This window comes from Leptopilina heterotoma, unplaced genomic scaffold (genome assembly GCF_015476425.1).
Source record: "Leptopilina heterotoma isolate Lh14 unplaced genomic scaffold, ASM1547642v1 Lhet_286, whole genome shotgun sequence".
Taxonomy (NCBI): Eukaryota; Metazoa; Arthropoda; class Insecta; order Hymenoptera; family Figitidae; genus Leptopilina; species Leptopilina heterotoma.
In genome coordinates, this window is record NW_025110993.1 from 328516 (window position 1) to 344230 (window position 15715).

Here is a 15715-nt window from a genome sequence, read left to right on the forward strand (position 1 = left end):
TATCTCGAGTTCTCGATAACGTGTCAGTCTTTTCATTCCACTCACTTTTCCCAGTATTCTCGACCCTCTCCCTCATCGGGTCTAGGTAATAATAATAATACTCACTCAACGAGTCAGGGCAGTGGAGCTTCATGAAAAGGCGAATCAGGCCATCGTGCCTCAAGCTTCCGCGCACTATCGAACTCTGGAGTTGATCTTGCACTCCAAAATTTACGCTGTCTTCCCTATCATCATGTCTCCTATTTCTAAAACACTATTTTTATTTTTCAAATGACAAATGACAACAGAAATCAAGAATCAGAAATTTAGAATCAAACTAATGTTTCATATTCTGCAAGAAGAAAGCATAAAACCTTCCCTCTTGGAAAGAAAAAAAGAAAAAAGAAACTACAAGGGGTCGACGAGAACGATCCTGAGGAAAGCACAAAACACAGCCACAGGGAGAAGCACACCACACCCCGAGAGCAGAGAGAATACACAACACGGGAAAATAGCGACGCGCGTCACTAACGACAATAATGTAATGTTTACAAAAAAGTAGCGCCTTCGCGGCGTCACATCACCGAGCGAATGTCATCAGGTGAGGGCGCCTGATGAACCAACTAGACTAGGAAAATTTCGGCGGCGAGCTTAGCGGCGGAGCTTGTCCCCGCAGACATGTCGTCGTCAGTCGCAAAACCCCGAGAGTCCAGTAGCGCCACTCCGGCGAGCTTCGGCACTGTTCGGCGTCCTTCGGAATTCCTCTTTCGCTGTGTCCATGTGTGTGTGTGGAAAAGCTCAACACCAACGAATAAACGGAGGGTAACGCGCGGGAGCTTTCCCTCATTCTAGGGGGAGAACTGCTGCCTCACACACACAACAAGTGTAAGTGTTTCCTTCTCAGTATTTGTTAACTGTACGAGCGTCAGGCATGCCTTGAAATGATGGTGGTCGAATACTACCACCTATATATTGAGGAAAAGGAATAAAGCGAAGGTCTGGACGACGCTAAGAACCGCACATTCTCTACTATATCAAGAAATTTAATTCTCAGCTCTTTTTCGACATTTGGAAGCGACTTCAAACATTATTTTTTGCTTCCTGCAAATATTCTTTGTTACTCAGACTAAAAGGTACTCTAAATCTGAAATAGCGATAATACCACTGATTCCAATTAGCGTATCTGTGAATTAGTGAAATTTCACTAAATCAAAAAATTTCACACACGGAGAAAAATATAAAGCAATTTTTACTACTTTTCTAGTAAAACATTTCTGGTAACTTTTACTACTTTGGAGTAAATTTTGCTATGTTCCAAGTAAATTTTATTACGTTCAAAGAACATATTTGTAAAAACCTAGTAAAATGTGAAATTTCGCTAATTCATTTTTAGAGAGATACTTTGATTTCTAAAATATAGAGAAATATTAATAATCATACAAAGATGTTTTCGAGTAAGTTTTTAGAACATCTTCTTAGATCCTAATTTGGCTCCTAAGAAGGACTGCAGGAAATAAATAAATACAATTTTGTTTTCAATTTACCCGGAAATTTTATACGAATTCTCAAAATTCACGACTATTTTCAGCACTAAAACATAAAATTGTTCCGAGGACAAGACTCGTAAAAAGAAACCCGAAAGTATTGCGTTCAAAAATAAAAAAAACCGTGCCACACTTTTTCTCTTTTCAAATTCTCTGACTTTTCCAGGTTTAAAAAACGGAAGTTTTCCAGGATTTTAAAATTACATTTCTATTTTATTAAAATTAAATAACTCCCTAGACAAAGCAATGAATTTTTCCCTGATTCTAAAGTATATTCTGATTCACTCGCTAAAATTCTTCTTTAAGCCAATTAATTTTCAAGGACAAAATTATTGGTACAAATAAGGAATCATTTCCAATTGTACCCCATTTCTGAATATAGTTTCCAAAGCAGAAAAACTCTGAGTCTAATTTGAGATAGTTTTCTCGTTAAAAAATCTCCTAAGGATAATCTTTTTTTTTTCGTGTCCTATTGGGGAGGCGAATGAATTATTTGAAAATGTTTCACGCAACCGACTTTTGTTTCTAATGGAATGGAAAATCAATACCTAGAGAATGGATATTGCCAATGATAATCTAAGCTATGTTTATGAAAATAATTAAGGGTTTTCGGCCCGACAAGACTTAACTTTTATTACCTCCATTGCGATCTGTCCAAGTTTCCACGAAGAAGGCCTTAATACCCCATTTCGTCGTTATAGCCTAATCTTATAGGTCGGAACGCCAACTAGAAGATAGTGGGAAGGTAGGACCTTAAAACTGCGATTGGGCATGCGAAAATCCAAAGTATATTACTTTTCTTATCATCCTAAACCGACGAGGTTTAAGCTGCGCACTATTACTACTACTATTCACTTACTACCGAAACTGTATAGTAACTGTATAGTAACTGTATAGTAATTGTACAGTTTGAACGCTTCATTAGGATATGAAAATTATATTTAGAATTTAGTTATCATCTCGTTTATCAATCAACTTCGGATTAATGCATCTTAAAATCATCAAGAAGTTAAAGCAAATATTTTGATAGGAAACATCTTGGTGAGTATAAGTAGTAGAACCGATAAAACTAAGCGAGTAGTTTTGTGTATTTTTCTTAGACCAAGCATTCAGATGAAGAACTCTCACTAATCTCAATTTCAATACAATCAAAACTTATTGTTAGTCTATAGTAAATCAATGGGAGTGAGAAAATATTTTCATAGATTAAAACACTTAGTGTCTTGGTATGTCATTTTCCCGATATTCCTCATATTGCAGAGGAATTGGGGAAGAAATTCCATCTTGCATTATCCTTGAGAAATATTCAGTCCTACGTTTTTTCTGAAAAAAAGGGGAAAGACGAAGAGGGTCAAAATGAGTCACTGATGCGGTAAACGGGAGCTTTTTCCACCTTCGAAGACTCTTATGTAGAAGTGAAAATAAAAATTTCTCTAAAAACAGCCGTATTTTTCATCATGGTAAAATAAAAAAAAAAAAAATAGGTCATGAAATAATTTTTAATTTCTTTCTAATTCAGAAAGACTCTTTGCGGTTAATTGGCGAGTTAAATTCACTAGGGAATAGAAGTAAAATATTAAAATTGTCAAGTATTATTAAAATAAAGAATAAACTATTTTGTCGAGAGGAAACTTATTATTTTTTTCGTTGAGAATATGTTTTCTTGAAAATTGGGAGATTTTTTCGTGCAACAGTGATGAAAATTCTCTCAACAGCTTTTGATTACAGTTTCACTATCATCTAGTTTCAGGCTCCTTCAGAGCTTTTCCTTGTTTACGCGTTGTCAGCAAAATGAAAAAACGGTAATCTCTAATTTTTTTCTCGTTACATGACAAAGAGAGTATAAACAAAAACTGTTTTAATAATTTTCGACTGTAAAATTCCCAACTATTTTAACAATTTTAAACTTCTTTTCTATTTTCTAGACTTAAAAGACGTCTGAACTGTCAGAATTTTCAAACTTTAATCTCTAATGTGAATTAATATTGAAACTATCAAAAATAAGTGAAAAAGTCAGGTAACGCAGGGCTCGAACCAGTGAAAGTATTTAAAAATAGTAAATACGGACTTTACGGACCAACTGACAAAATTATAACGAGTCAAATAAAGAAACATTTTACTTAAAACTATAAATTCAATTTTTCAAAACTATAAAACATGAAGATATCAATAACTCATCGATTTCTTCATGTTTTATAATAATTAAAGATCACCGAGTGATAAAATCATTTACAATTCAATTATTATTACTTACAAGAATTTTTAACTAAAATTCTTTTTTACAACGATTATTTTTAATAATTTTCGAAAAAGTTCTTTGACAATTTTCAAATCCATTTGTTTACAATATTCGATTTCACGAAATTTCAATTATTCGTAAATTCTTCAATTAAATAAATATTTGAAAATAAAAACTAAAAATAATATTCAAAAAATTCAATTAAACTTTTCCAAAAAAATTAATTCCAAATTTCAATTATTTTTCAAAATTCACGCTATATTGCTTTTGATATTCAATTATATTATTATCTAAAAAATATTAACTTTTTTTTAAATTTTAACTGAAATTCACTTTTATGAAATGAAAATCAATTTTATTAGAAAATTCTACTAGAATTCAATTATTTAAATACAAATAAAATGCAAATAAATAATTTATTAAATAATTGAACGTTTCTTAAAATTCAATTCCCATAAAGAATCGTTATCAACAAATTTTCAAATAATTAAATTCTATCAATGAATTTTAATAAAATTTTTAAGAATAATTACATTTTTCGAGAAATTAGATTAAAATTTTATTAAAAATAATTAAACTTCTGCAATGAGTTTTATTTATAAATTTTTTTGTTAATTCGATTAAAATTGTATTAAAAATAATTGAATTCCTAAAAAAAGAATTCTATTATTTACGAAATAATTGAATTCATAAAAAGAATATTATTATTTACGAAAATAATTGAATTTTGCAATGAATTTTATTAAATTTTATTTTTTATGAAAATAATTGAATGATTGCGAAGACATTTATAAAAAAATTTGTAAATAATTGAATATTCCGGTGAAATTTTTATTATTTTATGAAAATAATTAAAGGTTTGCGTAGAATTTTATTAAATTTTTTTTTTGAAATAATTGAATTATTTTGGACAATTTTTTTAAAGTAGTAAATATTGAAAATCATTGAATTGAGGAATTTTTTTTAAAAATAATTGAAATTTTGCCAAGAATTTTATTACTTTTTGAAAATAATTGAATTTCAGATAAGAATTTAATTATTTCTAAAGAGAATTGAAATTTTTATGAGAATTTTTTCAAATTTTGGAACATAATTAAATTTCTGCGAAGAATTTGATTACTTTTGAAAATAATTGAATTTCGGCAATCATTTCTAACTTTTTCAAAATTTTCAAAATTATTCCGTACAATTTACGAACTTTTTATTCTTTTTGAATGAAATTACGGACTTTACGGGATTTACGGACCTAGTTTGAGCCCTGCGGTAATGGTTTGTTTTGAAACAACAGCTGCCAAACTGAAGATCAGCTACAGCACTTATAATTCTGTGCACTTCTCGACCAAGGCAGACTCTTCTTGGTAACAACTGTGAACTTTATTCTCCGCCTGTTGGGTTCGATCGTTTGAAGACATTCTGTAATCGAAGTCGCGCACCTCAAGCATAACTTATTTTCGATTCATCGACTGCACCTTTTCCATATGATTCCACATCGCTTTGTTGACTTTGTTGACATCCGCTTTGAAGCAGAGTCCAAAGGTCTCTTCACCATCATCCCATTGTCAAGAGAATAATTGTATTCTGATAAAATAAAAAGAAATAGTAAAATTATGTCGACTTACTGAAATTAGATTATAAATTTCGATGCACAAAGTAATGAAAGAAGAAAAATATAAATCAATAAATCATCAACGGTTTATATAAATAATCGTTTGACGCTTTCAATAACTTATCTACTAGAGTATTAGATGTTGCGGAAATGATGATAGGGGAGTCTACGCCAATGTGAAAAAGAAATAAGGAGAGTGGAAAAAGAAAAAGGGAATTGTAAGAGCTATACAACGAGAGATGGATGATGTTTGTTGATGGACCTAGAGAATTACTTTTTTTTAAAGCACCCTTTTTCAACTCGTTCCGCTTAATGACCATATATAGAGTGTATAAGAACCGCACGACCCTGCGGTGTGTCTGCTGTACTTCAACTATTCCTACCCCTTTAAGAAGGGAAATTCCACCAAATAACGAGTCAAAATCAAGGGAAATTTCTCTACAGATTAGAAAATTTACAAAATTTATAAATTAAAAATAACAAACTCTTTTCTATGCAGTGCGAAAACAAATAATGATCCCTAAATATTAATTCGAAAACCATTTTTTAAAATAAAGATTCCTCCTTTTTTTAAATACAATTTCAAGAAAAAGGTTATAAATAACGAAAGTAAATTTTCTCCTTATCATTTAGAAAATAAGTCGGACTACTTGACTGAGAGGAATTTCTCTACTGAAAATTCACCCCACGTCTGACCATCGCATTTCTTCTCCACTTGGTTTACTTGCACCAAGCATGTCCCTCAGATTGTGACAATTTTCCAAGTGGAAAGAAAAGGCTGTGGTCAGCCCTGAGGGTAACTTTCGTGCTGAGAAATTGTGAGTGTGTAAACTTCAACTTTTACGATTTGCAAGCGTTTCAAATACTATCAGTTTTTCTCATACCTTAACTATACAAATTTTCTCATCGAAAGACATTTCTTTTATACTTACTCAGGGTGTCTACTATTTTCCTTCAACAAAATTCCCGGTTTTTTCCTAATTTTTCTTCTTTTTTTCTCATCAAATTTAAATTTATTTCATTTCAAACATAAATAAATCTACAATTTGTTTAAAAAAAAATTTTATTACAGTTTTTATGAATAATTAAATACTTTTGACGAGTTTCTTTAAATTTTTTGAAAATAATGTTTTTTTTAAATAATTTCAATTGAAAATTTGGAAAATAATTGAATTAAATAAGGAATTTTTTCAATTTTTTAAAATCATCTTGTCTGTTCATAATTATAATTGAAATTTTGATTAATTTTCTAAAAAACTACATTTTTATTAAAATGTATTGATACTAATTCAATTTCTGCAAAGAATTTTACTATTTATAAAAGTAATTGAATCCTTACAAAGAATTTTATTATTTATGAAAATAATTAAATGTTTGCGTGGAATTTTATTAAAATTTTTGAAAATAATTAAATTCTCGAGAAAAATTTTATTATTTATGAAAATAATTGAAATTTTGAGGAAGAATTTAAAAAAAATTTTAAACGTAATTGAATTTCTGCGAAAAATTTTATGGAAATTTATGAAAATAATTGAATTCTTGAGAAGATTTTCTTGCAGTTTTTAGAAATAATTGAATTCTTTCGACGAATTTTAATAAAATTTTTAAGAATAATTACATTTTTCGAGGAATTCGATTACAATTGTATTAAAAATAATTGAAATTCTGCAATGAGTTTTACTATTTATGAAAATAATTGAATATATTGCGAAGAAATTTTTAAAAATAAATATTTTCGAAAAATTTAAATAAAATTCTTTAAAAGAATTTAATTATTTTTAATAGAATATGTAAAGAAATTTCAATTGTTTCAAAAATTCTCAATTATTTGTTTATAAAAATTCAATTGTTTTGAAACAATAAAATTGAAAAATTTCAAAAATCTTATTTTTCAGAATTTCCAAAAAAACTTTGCGAAAATTCAATTTTATTATTATTTATTACCTGTTTATCAATTATTAAATTAAAATATTTTGAAAATTCGATTTGTTAAAAAGTTTTTAATGAAATTCTTTAACAAATTTAATTATTTTCAGTTGAGTTTTACAAAATTTCTATTAATTCGATAATTTTTAATTTATTTACCTATTATATTTGAATCAGTGACTGATTTTTTACTATCAAATTAATTATTTTTAACTAATTCAAATTTATAGTATAAATATCTATAAAAATTGAAATAAAAAGCGATTTTTTAAAAAGAAATTAAAATAATAAAACTTTTTTTAATTTGGTGAAAAAATGCCCGCAGTTTGGCATAAAATTCCTGGCTTATTCCCGGTTTTTCCCAGAGTTCAATAAAATTATAATTAAGGTCCTTGAAAAAAATACCGAAATAAAAATTATAATAAATTCGAAAAATCGAAAATGTTAAGAAAAAACAGAAAAATTTAATGATGTTGAGATAAAAATGGTTGAGTGAATAAGAAGGATTTTGGAATATCGAACTCCTCCAAGTTTCCCATGAGGGGGATTAAGGAACTCAAGTGCAGAAAAATAAAGTTGGTGCTAGTAAAAAAATAAAAAAAAAATAAAAATAAAAAAAAAAAGTGAAATGTTATATAACTTGGAGTTTTTCGACTACTTGGAAGGCGCCTGGTGGGATCTCCTAAAGGCGCCTTTAACTCCAGTTATAAAGGCATATATTACCCTCCAATAAGTTTTTCCTACAAGAGAAGAAGAGATTTTCATGGAATATAGGGTTAGAAGTAAAACACATCCAGAGAGAGAGAGAAATATTTTTCACAAAGAATTTATCGCGTGAGAGATTCAAATATTGCATTGTCAGCAATAATTTCATCACTATTTCCGAAAAAAAGTAACTTCTTCCTTTCTGAGAATAAGAAAAAAAAATATATAAAAGTATCCGGGTCAATTTTCTTATCCATTTCGAGAGAAAATTAATCATGCAGATGTGCAATAGATTTCATCGGAATCTTAAAAATTCTATTTTACGTTAATTATTTCGGAGAAAGAGTTCAATTCCTAATTAATTATTTTTCAACTAAAATTGAAACGGAGATTTAAAAACTTAAGAAGAATTCTTAGGAATTTAGGAAAGTTAATAATTAATAATTCTTTTATTTTAACTATTAGCGAATTTAAAGTGATACAAATTTTCCCCAAAAATAAAGAAAAAAGTAGCTTTTAATGTTATAAATCTACAAAGCTATCCAAATAGTAGGAAATTGTAAAAAAAGTTGTAAATAGTAAGTTTTGGTAGATGAGTGCGAAACCTGCTAATAAACTATTTAACAAAAATTTTTTTACCAATTTTATTACAAAATATAGTTGTCTTGAAAAGAAAAAGTTGTCAAGGAAAATTGTTTTTCAAGTAACCCAAGTGCGAAATGCCAAGACTGCAAAAACGGCCCATCATTGGTGCAGTAATGTCTGCCGAGAATTGGCAGTAGTTACTGGGCCATTATTGGTAACCAAAACGTCCCATTACTGGGCCAATGATGGTGCCGATGGTCAGAATTTCAAATTTTTTAAGACTGGGCCAGCTCTCGGCCCAATAACGGCACATTCATGGCAAAGTTTATCAATGTTTAATGTCAAAAGACAATTGCCAGTGATGTGCCGACCATCGGCCCAGTAATGGCTCATTATTGGCACTTTAATGGCAAAAAATTTGTATCGTTCATGGCAAATTATAATTACCAGTATTGGGGAGTAGCTTGGCTCAGTAACGGCATAATATTGGCAAAGTTGATCAATCTTTAATGGCAAAATTCAATTGCCAGTGATGTCACGAAGATCGGCCCATTAATGGCACATTAGTGGCACTTTAATGGCAAACATTTTGTATCTTTGATGGCAAATTATAATTGCCAGTATTGGGGCGTAGCTTGGCCCAATAACGGCACGTTATTGTCAAAGTTGATCAATCTTTAATAGGAAAATTCAATTGCCAGTGATGTGACGAAGATCGGCCCATTAAAGGCACATTAATGCCATTTTAATTTGGTATAATTTTTTATAAGAATTGAAATTTAAGAAACATTCAGGTATTCAATAAATTATTTATTTTGTATTTAAATAATTGAATAAGCTTGAAAAGGATTCAAATTAAAATATTTGAAACTTTGAATTTTCTATATTTTTAACTGTCAATTTTAAAGAATTAATTTTTTTGAAAAAGTTTAATTAAGTATTAATTTAAAAAAGAAGTTATTAATGTTTTCATATAATTTTACAATTAAAGAAATTCGTAAATAAATGTTACAGAAACCTTTTTTTGAGTAAAATTTTTCCTTTATTATCTAAAAATTAAGAAATTTTCAATTTCACTTTCAATTAATATTTGCAATTGACAAATAGAATTTATAAACATTTTTTTCCTTCATTTTTTAAAAATCTTTGAATTTTTCTTAAAGCAATTGTAATTAAGAAATAGAAATGATGCAAATTATTTCCTTAAGAAAATTTATTGAATAAATGAATGTTTTTTAAAATTTAATTCTCATAATTTAATTTTAAGAAACATTTAGTTATTCAATAAATTATTTATTTTTGCATTTAAATAATTAAATTCTCGTAGAATTTTGTAGTAAAAATTGATTTCAAAATGGATTCTAGTCAAATTTTCAGATAATAATTAAATATTAAAAATATACCATGAATTATGATATTAAAATTTTTTTAAATTCAATCGCCAATGATGTGACAAAGATTGGCCCATTAAAGGCACATTAATGGCACTTTAATGGCAAAAATTTTGTATCTTTAATGGCAAAATATAATTGCCAGAATTGGGGCGTTGCTTGGCCCAATAATGGCACATTCACGACAAAGTTGATCAATCTTTAATGGTAAAAGACAACTGCCAGTGTTGTGACGAAGATCGGCTCATTATTGGCACTTTAATGGCAAAAAATTTGTATCTTTCATGGCAAATTATAATTGCCAGAATTGGGGCGTTGCTTGGCCCAATAATGACACATTCACGACAAAGTTGATCAATCTTTAATGGTAAAAGACAACTGCCAGTGTTGTGACGAAGATCGGCTCATTATTGGCACTTTAATGGCAAAAAATTTGTATCTTTCATGGCAAATTATAATTGACAGTATTGGGGCGTAGCTTGTCCCAATAACGGCACATTCACGGCAAAGTTGATCAATCTTTAATGGCAAAATTCAATTGCCAGTGATGTGACGAAGATCGGTCCATTAATGGCTCATTGTTGGCACTTTAATGGCAAACATTTTGTATCTTTGATGGCAAAATATAATTGCCAGAATTGGGATGTAGCTTGGCCCAAGAATGGCACATTAATGTCTATCATTTTGTATCTATGATGGCAAATTATAATTGCCAATATTGGGACGTAGCTCGGCCGAATAATGGCACAGTATTGGCCAGTGTAGTGTAGCTTATAAGAACCCTTTTGCTTCCTCGACTTCAAGTCAGAGTAGCAGAGTGGTCAGAGTGTTAGGCTGTGGAGCGTCAGGTTCAGGTATCGATCCCCGCGAGAGGTAAGAATTTTTCAAATATTTGTAAGTTTGCGTTTAAATTAGGGAAATAAGCCGTATAAATGTTATAAATTAATTAGTTAATTGAATAAAAAAAATTATTTTTATTTTTTTCTAATTTTGTCAACACTAGGGGAGTAATGGCAGCCAATATTGGGCCATTAATGTCTGCTGAGATCTGGCTGCCAATAATGGGCCATTAATGTCTGCCGAGATTTGGTGCCAATATTGGGACAGTAATGTCTGCCGAGATCTGGCTGCCGACGTCCAACCGCGGTTAACACCACAAGAGTCGGCGCAAAGTCGGGCCAATATTGTCTGCCAAGTCTCGATGCCAGCTTTGCCAATACTGGGCCAGTGTTGGGCCGCGTTGGTTTTCGCACTTGGGAATACATAATTCTTTTTTCAATATAGAGGAACTCAAAAACAAAAGATGAAACTTTTTGACTTTAAGAAGAGTTTCTAACATTTTTTCTTCTTAAGGTATATTTGGGAAGGTTTGGCTTCTGTGTGTACTAGTTTGGAAAATTTTCTACATGCAACTTAAAATTTATTTACAAAAATAGGTCAAATGGGGCATTTTTTAGTTTTCTTTATCGATTCGTAATTTTGATACAGGATACAGTCCTTGAAAAAACTGAATAGAGAAATAAAAAACGAACATATTTATTTGGTATTTAAATTTGAAAAAAGCATTTGATAAAATATTCAGGAAATATTATTATTATTATTACTATATTATTAAAATGATATCAGGCATTCATATACAAGATCCGTATCAAATCAAATATGCATATAAAATAAAATTTCTACGATATCAATAAAACATATAAATGTTCATTGCTTTTAAAAAATGTCGCGAATCCTTTTAAAGTGATAAGAAGGAAAATAAGAAAAAGGTGAAAGAAACGAAAAAGAGACGAAAACATTTGAATCGTATATAGAGCCCGACGACAGCACACAGACAAAAACCACGCATGCGTCTATATACCTTTCTGAATATCGTAGGGACTAAACTTATTGATTAACGATCGGTATATATGCGTTTTACGCGAACTCGTATGAATACAAACCTTATGCCATGAAATTAAATAGAAATCAAATAGAAATCAAATAGAAATCAAATACGAATCAAATAAAGTCAAATACAACCAAAATAACGTCAAATGCAATCAAATAACGTCAAATGCAACTTAAAACCAAATCCAATCTCCTTCTAAAGAATTGAAAATAGAAAAAGAATATTTAAGGAAATACAAGTTTCGTGATTATTCACAAATCAAAAATAAAAACAAATGTGTAGAAATGTTAATACACATCTATATATAATATAATGAAATGCGTGGGTTTTTGAATTCTCAGATCAGAATTATTTTCTTCAAGGGCATAACGAAAAGACGGTATGTGGACGTCCCTCGAAATGTCCGTGAAGAGTTGATATTGACTTTATATGTGTATATATATAGGAAATGGTCCATTCATCTTGGTCAAAATAAATCAATAGCTCTCATCCTCGTATCAATTTTCAAAGGTAGGGGAGGATCGGGATCGAATAGATAAGAGATAGTATTTTAGAAAGAAAAGAAATGACATTCTTGATTTTCATTAGAAGACTTTCACATAATCAGAAAAGGAAAAAAAAGAACACTTTCGATATTTCCTTTACCAGCGATAAATATCCCTTTTTTATATTAAGAAATTTATGTTTTCTCTATGATAAGTATAGAGAGAACTGTTTCAATTTCAGCAAAAAAAAAACTATTGATTTATAGCAAATTTCTATTTTGGTAAAAATCTGTTTATTCATTTTTATACCATAAATAATTTAAACATTAATATTTTTCAATTAATCAATTAATAAATTTCGTAGGTTATCGTTTCTTTTCGTAAAAATGTAGCTATCGAAAAATCCAATTTGACGATTTAAAAAACTCGTTTTAGTCGTTTTAATGTGCAAAAAAAGTAACTTATTTTATTGAGGGTCATTCTCATTTCCAGAAGGAATATTCACTTCTTTTCTTATCCTGCTAACTTCAAGTCTAGATTTTTGTAAAATTAAACTATTTTCCAAATTTTCGGTTAGAATTTAAAAAATACGATTATGGTTCAAAATAAATTGTATTGTACTGATTATTTTCATTTAAGTCATTTTAAATATTTGTACGCTATAGTTAAATACTGGAAATGTTTAACTGTCGCACGAAAATTCTTTGATAAACTTACCCCAAGGGCGACGCCTCTGTCCTTAGGTCTGCAGCTGAATCTTCCCTCCTAAAACAGACAATTAATATCAAGATATAAATTACAATAACTCATTAAATTAAAAATTCTGAAATTAAATTAAAATACTTTGATTTTGAAGAAAATTTTTTGAATCTGGAATATCGATAAGTTTCTCTAGAATAGCGAAAGTCTTAACTGAAACAACTAAAAATTTGTCTAACCTAATGAAATTTCAAATTTGTAGCTGACAAGAAAATCTTTCTTCAAAATTGTAAGGAATATTTTTTACAATATTAATTTAAATCGAGATTTAAATGAAAAACTGAAGAATATTGATTTTTTTGCGTAGTTCATTATAAACACTTGGTCTGTTGACAAAAACTGTGTGCCTGTGTGGTGCAATTTACACACGTTGACATATATTTGACTCCGCTTCCAGGAGTCTCACAATATACGCGCTCCAGTTACCATGTTCCTAAACTTTACCCAGAAACCTTTGACGTTTTAATGAAAATTTTCAATGATAATTATTTTCATGCTTGCACATGAATCAACATTCATGTTCCATTCATGAAAAAGCAATATTTAAATAAACTCGTGTTTAAGTTAATGCGCACAGTGGCGAGTATATATAATATGAATAACGTTCTATATAGTCGGTGCGATAAATAAACTTTCTCTCAAGTGTCGCCTAGTATTAAATTATTCCTGTCCATTGTTGTATTTGACACTGTTGTTCATTGACCGGATATATTTGCTTTCGGCTTCGCCTGCAACAAGATGTTTAATTTCATGGGTGTACCAGACAGGCAAAGTTCAATTTCGTATTTTCGTTCTGGACTAACTTTTAGGTTCGTTTTAAAATGCGCAACCATTCAAATAAGTCAAATAAGTCCATTCAAAAAAGGTCAAATTTGGATGAAATATTGAGATCTGTAGTACTTGGAAAGTACTTGACAATAAATTGACACCCATTATGTAATGATCGCCCTACGGTTATACGGTATGCCCTACGGAAATGGTCTTAGAGGGTCTTTTGTCGTTTATGCATGTGTAGACCGGACTTTTAACGGGGGATTGAAGAAATATTAGTTTAGCGGGTTCATTGAGCGATTGATTTTATAACGGATAGTCAGATAAAACAACAGTTTATCAGAGGAAAACTATATATTTTCTTAAGTAACGTCACTGTCCTTAACATTTACTCCAGGAACGTATACACTTTCTTTCATCTTCACCAAACTTCTATGGATTTTTAACTTTGAAGGTATTTTACTATTTTTCTTTTAATTTTCACAAAAGATCTTTTTTAATTTCAACAAAACAAATTTTCATTAGGTGCCAGTTTCAGTTCAGCATTAGCAGGCCTGGTACTCATTTACTAAAACTAACTATTTACTACTTTTTCTACTATTTGGATACTTCTTTTTATTTGTTACACTAAAAGATACTTTTTTCCATGTTTGAGAATTTACACTACTTTACATTTGTTAGCAGTTGAAATAAAAAAATTATTGAAAAAAATTTTAATAAAGTTATTGGAAATAATTCAAAATTAATAAAAATTAAATGAATGAAATTCTTTAAAATGATTCAATTATTTTCACAAATTATTCGTAATTCAATCATTTTTAGTATCTACTATTTTAATAAAAAATTTTTCAAAGAATTGACTAATTTAAATTATTCAATGACTTTCATAAAAAAACAAATTTTTACAGAAATTCAATTATTTTAAAACAGAATTTTCCTAATGTTTTTCGAAAAAAATCCATTATTTAAATAGATTTTTATAAAATTCTTCGCAAGAATTCAATTATCTTTATAAATAATAAAATTTTTCGAAAGAATATAGGTAATTATTTTTAAAAATATTAATTAAATTCAATTATTTTCAAGAATTTTAATATAAATTCAATTATTTTCGACAATTTTGATGAAATTCTTTTCAAAAAGTCATTAATTTCAAAACTTTTAATAAAATTCCTTCAAAAAATTCCATTATTTTCAAAAAGTCAGATAAAATTCTTCGAAACAATTCAATTATTTTTATAAATCGTAAAATCCTTCGCAAGAAATCAATTATTTTTATAAATTGTAATATTCTTGTCAAGAATTAAAATATTTCCATAAATAATAAAATTCTTCAAAGGAATTCAATTATTTTCAAGAATTTTAGTAAACATTCAATTATTTTCAACAATTCTGATAAAATTCTTCGAAACAATTCAATTATTTTTGTAAATAATAAAATTCTTCTGAGAAATTCAATTATAATTCAAGATAATTTTAATCACCTATTTTCATAAAATTTCTCGAACGAATTCAATTATTTAAAAAAAAAGTAATAAAATTCTTCATAGGATTTCAATTATTCATCGAAAAAATTCAATTATTTAAAAAAATTTGATATAATTTTTTTCTTAGAGTGTAATAATTATTTTCAATTCATTTTAAGTACATTTCCTGAATAAATTTAATTATTATCAAAAATTTTAATGCAATTCTTCGTAAAAATTCAATAATTTTTTAAAAAATTGATAAATTTTATTCTTTATAAGAATTAATTTTTGAGAAACATTCAATTATTCAATAAATATTTATTTTTGTATTTAAATAATTTAATTTTGGTACAACTTTCTAATAA

The 15715-nt window shown here is 28.6% G+C and overlaps 1 protein-coding gene across 9 annotated transcripts in view; it reads right to left on the reverse strand.

The window, feature by feature from the left end:
* Window positions 1-15715, reverse strand: part of LOC122504265 (regulator of G-protein signaling 11) — a 54602-nt gene that overhangs the window by 31454 nt on the left and 7433 nt on the right. For 2 of the 9 annotated variants that reach the window (XM_043615291.1, XM_043615290.1), the window contains exon 1: window positions 106-754. The gene's annotated coding sequence lies outside the window, so the exon portion shown is untranslated. Of the gene's footprint in view, window positions 1-105; window positions 772-13068; window positions 13117-15715 lie in introns of those variants that run through there. The other 7 variants (XM_043615285.1, XM_043615286.1, XM_043615283.1 and 4 more) reach the window with 7 other exon arrangements.